General features: G+C 32.0%; 1 pseudogene; it reads left to right on the forward strand.

Moving 5' to 3' along the window:
* LOC107620379 overlaps nt 1-5,275 on the forward strand; it is a 17,314-nt pseudogene extending 12,039 nt beyond the window's left edge.

The raw sequence follows: 6,904 nt of genomic DNA on the forward strand, positions 1-6,904 counted from the left end.
GATTTCAAAAGAAAAAAATAAATAAATTATATTTTAAAAAACAATTTTTTAAATATATTTTTTACCATTCCTAAAAGCTCTTTACCCCTCTTTTGCTACGTTGTATACACCCTAAACTACCCATCTTCTCCCTCTTTTTCTCCAAAAGTATCTCCTTCTACCCTAAACCCTTCTATTCCCAAAACCTTTGTCACATACACCACTGCCATGCTTTGTCACAAACACAACCATGCTCACCCTCCTTCTCGTCTTCAATTTTGCCGCTGCACGCTTGTCACTTGTTGCTCGTCGATTGCCGTCATCCCTTTCTGGTAAACGTGAACCCTTCACTTGCATATCTTGGGTTTTTCAAAAGATTTGATTTCTTACTCGATCACTCTTTTGCTTTTGATTTCTTCATTTCTTCTCTTCCATCTCTGGCGAAAGGCGAGCTACTTTTTCTTCCAATTTTTGTCTCTGGAGATTGCATCCTGTCTTTATTTGCAGTTTGTGTTGCTACTAATTTAAAATAATTGTTTATTATATCGTAAGTTTCAATAATTTCAATCTTCCAAACTCAACCTAACATGTATCTATTGACCTAAATGCTTGTTAGTTGTAGGTGTATTCTTTTTGAGAATTAGATTGGATTCTAAATGTTCAGTCCTTTCAGATCCTAAATGACTTGCTAAAATCCAAAGTGTTATTTATTCCATCATTCATTTAGTTTGGCTTCTCGATCGATCTTTTCCTTTTTTGCTCATTTTCTCTTTCTAGATTCTGTGCGTTATTAACATTGATTGCTCTATATGTTTGTTTCTCTTTCACAATGACTGCATGTTAATTCATTGTTTATTAGAGTATCAATTTAGGCCTTCAAAAAAGGTAGCAAAAATTCTCCTAACCAAAAAATCTCGGTGTAAGATTTCCTTCTTTAGCATCTCACTAATCTCCTAGTTTCCTTTGGAAAATTTGCATCCAAATCCTTTATATATGGTTTTTCTTTCCCGTTTTTTGGATTCCTTTTTTCTATTTAGAGTGGTTTGCTTTCTGTTATTTCAGTCACTGAAGTTTTTTGCTCATCAGAGATAGTAGACGATCTCCGATTTGAAGCTAAAACTGGTAAATCCGAGTGATCTATTATTGGAATTTGCATTATTTTATGACAGTAAATTTCGTCTAGGTGTCTTTTCTGTTTAATCGATTGTAAAATGACATTTGTAGGATTAATAACGTTGAATTGAACCAAGACTTACCATAGTGGATATCAATGGTGCCAATAGTAAATTAAAACTTTTCTATTTATGGATTGAGTTCAACACACTAATGTTGAAAACAACACTATCATTACTGCTTGTTGCAGAGAAAAGCAGAGAAGTTGAAGAAGAAAGTGTGGTTATTAGTCTGTTCAATTCTTTTATTTTTTGGTTCAATAGTTGTAGTGTTATTATTTGTATGTCATATCTATTTTTCGTTTGGTAAAATGTTAACCACATGTTAAGTATTTAATTATGTAAACGTTAATCTTTTTTATTAGTTATGCAGATATTATGAATGTTATTTGGTATTTGTATGAAAAATTTTATCTATCTTTGATTATTTATATATTTTGTTGAATTCAAATTATATTTGAAAATAAGTTTTAATAGAGATATATGCGAAATTGGGTTAAAATTTATTATTAAAGACGTAGTAATAGCTACTGATCTAGTGACAGATTCTGAGTTTTTGAAGTAAGATATTATCGACCGATTTGTGGCCGAAAAATTAGCGATTGATTATGTGATCAAGGAATTGGTTTCCATTTAACGACCGATTTTTTCAGTGACTATTTAGCTATCGAAAATCCGGTAGCCATTTAGCGGCAGATTTCTTCAACGATTGATTTAGCGATCGAAAAGTTGGTTTCCATTTAGCGACCAATTTTCTCAACAACTGATTTAGCGACCGATATAGTTTGGTATGTCTTTGGTGGCCTTAGTTGGAAATCGGTTGCTGCCAGTTAGCGACCAACTTCGGTTGCTATTTTCTAATTTAGCGGTCAAGGTTTTAGCGACTTCGGTAGCTAAGGGTTTATTAACCGATTCTCAAGAAAAACCAGTCGCTAAATCGATCGTTATTTTGATGATTTCTTGTACTGTGAGGAAAACCTACTTGGAGGAGGGAGGAGAGATGCAGCTCTGTTGGCAACCCCAACGGCAGCGACAAGGGAGAAGCTTCGTTTCACACGACAAAACCGCAACCAAGCGAGTCCACGCAGTCTTTGGAGGAGATTGGAGGTAGCCGGCACTGGCAAATGTTGGCCGGAGGGGCTGCCGGAGGTAGTTGCAGGGGAGAGAGAAAGAGAAAGGAGAGTGGTAGAGAGAGAGAATGGCTTTGAAAATGAGGGGGGAAGGTTGTGCATTTTGAATTTAGGAGAACATTATCGTTGGATTTACCGGTGGATTTGTCAAATCCAACTCTAATTTTTGCGCTTCTTTCATTTTTTTCCTCTAATTGTTACCAGTAACTTTATCATCGGAAAAAGAAATCTGCTAGTAATGTTTTGACCTGATCACTTTGTTGCCTCTTTCGTCGGTAAATCTGACGGAAAATTTGACAATATTTAACGTTTTTTATAGTATTTTTCGGTTATTCTAAAAAATTTAAACTTATAAATAAAAATTTAAACTTAAAGAGATCCATAAATAAATTTATTATCTAAAATATTCATATAAATCACCACCCTTTAAACAGTACATATTAAAAAGTTAAATGATATCTTATTTAGGTTCATAATATGCATAAATGCTTACCTTAATACATAATATGAAATTAATCCTACACATAAAACTCATATATCTATACTGTATTATCTTCATCCTTGAGATGATCAATAATATATTTATCTATATTGAGCGGATTAATATCTCTACTACCCATAATTTCTTTGTCTCCATTTTTCTCCCCCCCCCCCTTTCTTTTCTTTCTGGTTTTCTTCCGCCCAAAATGCACAAAACACTATAAAAAACAAGGTGGAAGTGGAATGAAGCAATGCCTCTTCTCTCAGTCTTGGTTGTCATATTTATAGGCAACTTTCAACTTTACTTTGCAACTTAGAGTGCAAAATACGCACTACAAGAAAATATAGTTATTGCCACATTTAAAAAAGTGTGGCCATACTTTTTATTAATTGCCACGCTTGACTTTTTGCTATGCTTTTTTGTTAAAAAAAAAAAGTGGCCTTTGATATGGACTTGTTGTCGTGCTTAAAAAGCGTGGCATTATGCATGTGTAACTCTATTGTCACATTTTTCTTCTTGGATACCTAAATAGTTAGAGGAAATGGACATGAAAATAGTGACTAAAACACAAAAAAATTAGCCACGCTTAAGAAATGTGCCGATTTCCATATATTCCCACATTTTACGAACATAACATAAAAAATGTTGCCAAAGCTATAACTAATCGCTACCCCCATAAAAGTGTGGCCATTAACTAAAGCATAGCTAAAAAAGGTGTGGCGACAAGACTTTTTTCTTGTGGTGACCTCTACATTTTCTATAAGCAAGTATTTCATGAGCAAGATTGCAAAATAGGTTCGAATTTGAAATTGATTTTAGTTGTATTTTGCTATGTACCTAATGTGCGAAATACGTTCAAATATTTTTAACCTACATTTTGCAATCTTGCTCAAGAAATATGTTTAAATTTTTAAATTCATTTTGTAGGCTTCATAGTGCAATACGTGTATAAATTCTTAATTTTGCAATCTAGCTCGAAAAACATTCTCATAATATTTAAAAAGGTAAAATTCTTTCACTCTATATAATCTGATAAATAAAGTAGTTTTTCATTTAAATAAAAAAAATCCAATTTTTTGTGATGTAAAATTTGAACAAAATTCTATTCTTCAATACACACAAATGATGAAACTACTCTTTGTTAAGGAATAATATAAAATAATTATTCAAGGAGTACGTGAAATGATGACAATTTTCAAAGGGATTTACGACAGTTTCAAACCAAAACATCACGAAACGGATCAACAACATTTTGTGGACTGCCGACCTTTAAGATGTTGGCAAACGGATATGTGATGGTTTCCAGCAACCGTTAGCGTAACTGCAGGTATATTGAATATTGCGTCAATTTTTTTTTTTTTGCGACAATTTTAAACTGCCATTATCTAAGAACATGAAATTTTCATTTTTTTTTGTGGTGATTTATAACAGTTGGTAGAGCCGCCTTTAAAACTACCGCAAAACCATTAACGTTTTGCAACACCAGGCTGTAGAGAGGTCTCTAGCTAACCGCCATTTTTTATTTGTTATTTTCTTTTTAAATATTTTTCATATTGTTCTGTTACTTTTTAAGATATACTTTTGTTTAAAAAAATATTATGTTTTTCTCTATTAATCTAAATTGATAAAAAAAACTCGTAAATAACTAAATATATAAATGCAAATTAAATAGATGTATGTATGTATACACAAAAACGTGATCCATTCGAAAAAACCCTAGCAGAGAAAGAGTACGTACTCCGTACTCAAAGAGAATGAGAGAAGGAGAAAGCGGGGGCGAGCGGTTGAGGGTGAAACACGGTGAGGAAGATGGCCATGCCATCGGAAGAGATAAGGGGGAGAGCGTGGGTGGGTGTGTATCCGGTGTTAAGGAGGGTTCTTCTCGAGAGGGGTTAGGAAAGCCATCCAAGGTCTCTTTTAGAGATAAAGTCATTGGTGCAGAAAAGTCTAAGGCCTTTGCATTAGTAGGGTCTTTATCTGTGACGATAAAATACATGTATAATTTAGAGTTTCGTAATCAAGTAACTTAAAAATTATATATTTCAAATGTAATAGCATCCAATCATAATATCTATATTTTCAACTCTGTTTAAACTCATAGTTTCCCTTCCAATGAATTCATCCCTACCACCATCCTAGTTCATCCTAGTGGCGGTTATGAAAAATGCCGCAAAATGGCCGCTGAGATATGTCCACTATGACGTAGTATAAATTACACCAATTTATTTTTAAGCCAGATTATGTTACACACAATACTTTGTTATTCATAAAGTTATATACTAACGTTATTTTTGATGGATAATTATGGAAAAATAATAAAAATCAGCCAAAAATTAACCTATATAAATTTTCAATATGTGATTTTAAGGTTTTTAATAATGTGTAATGTTTAAAGTTTTTAGATGCGTGAAATTTGTGTTAATTGATTATTGGTTAACTTTTATTGTTTTCTAACATTAGGTTCTTCTATAAATGTGTCAAATATATCTGTTATGATAATGCAAGAAGTGTAATATAATAATGTGAAATATAAATAATTAAAATAGGCCATAAAAAGTACTTATGAATCAATTTAATTATTAAAAAATTAAATGCTTTAAAATTTTTCGTAGAAGATATAAGTGTAATAAGTTAAATTGATCTTTTTATCATTTAAATAATAACACGATATAAATAGTCTTGCGACATCATCTTCTTGAATAATAATCGACAGAAAAATTAATTTGATTCACTTTATATTTTTAAAAATTCGAAACATCTAATTTTTCAAGATCAAATTGACACACAACTTAGTCACCAAAAAAAAAAAAAAAAATTGACCCATAACTTGATATTTTGCCCGTTACTCCAACTACGATAGAATATCTTTCTATTCATTGAATACTTTTAAGTTACGTTGTTATCGTCAAGCCTGTTATGTCTGCCCTATCAATGGGGCGCAGATAATTTGATCAACAAGGCATATATTAACAACGAGTAGCTGTGATTTGTTTCGTCTTATTAATCAATCATGTCATTTTCTCTATTAGTCTTTCACCCTTTAACAAATATCTTGCCAATTTGTATATTGATTGCTTAATTTGTTTCTGTCCCCTAGTCAAAAAAATATCTACTCCTTGTTGAGATTTCATGGACACAATTTTAAATCTAGCTTGAGTTTAATTGGTTAATATCTAATTGTCATGGAAACCCAATTTGTTGCTTTATGCATCATATATGGACTAAATTATTAAACTAGGTTACCCAAAATTATTATATTCCTAAACCATAGTTATAATTAGGGGTGGCAAACATGTCAAAATTTGCTGGATTAACACTCGCTAAAAAAGACAGGTTGGGCTAGAAATTTGAAACTACTAAACTTAAGACCGCCTAACCCGCACCACCTAATCTGTGGACTTTGGCGGGCTTCGACAGCATAGAGCGGGCTTTTTCGGCAGACTAGACATTTTTTTTTGTCAGGGCCAACTTTTTACAAATTTCTACGATATTATTGATCTACAAGAGAATGAAGATGATAATTGACGATGTTCTAAGTTATATTTTATGTTTGATTGATTATAAAATTAAATATATTTAATTATGTGGTTTAGACAATTTGAATCGTCAATCTGCTAGCCCGCCGTTAAGTAAAATGAGAGAGAAATTTAAAATCGTTTCACTAAATAAAACGAGATAAATTAACCCGTCAACGGACTTTTGGTAGGACGACGACTCCACCGTTTGTCACCCCTAACTATAATAGAGTGATGAAAAGTCTATGCTACGTACTCCAGTTAATTAAGCTACTAGTAATTAACTAATTATTAAGTACTTCACACCCAGTTTGAACAATAATAAAGGACAAACGAAAACCTCTATATATAGTAATATAGTATGACTAATCTTTCTCCAGCTATACCGCTCCTTTAATTATTGATTTCATATATAGTAGGCTGAGCAACTCCATTATCTAATAAGATTAATCTTTAAACCCATGACTTTAACCAATATTACAAGAGTATCTTATCATTTTCTTTATATTCATAATTAGATTTTTTCAAACGAATTAATAACTACGTACTTCTAAAAGAATACTCCTAAACCCATGTAATGATGCACAAAAGTCTATAAATACAAAAAAACTAACTATTAAATTAATA

This window comes from Arachis ipaensis, chromosome B10 (genome assembly GCF_000816755.2).
Source record: "Arachis ipaensis cultivar K30076 chromosome B10, Araip1.1, whole genome shotgun sequence".
NCBI lineage: Eukaryota > Viridiplantae > Streptophyta > Magnoliopsida > Fabales > Fabaceae > Arachis > Arachis ipaensis.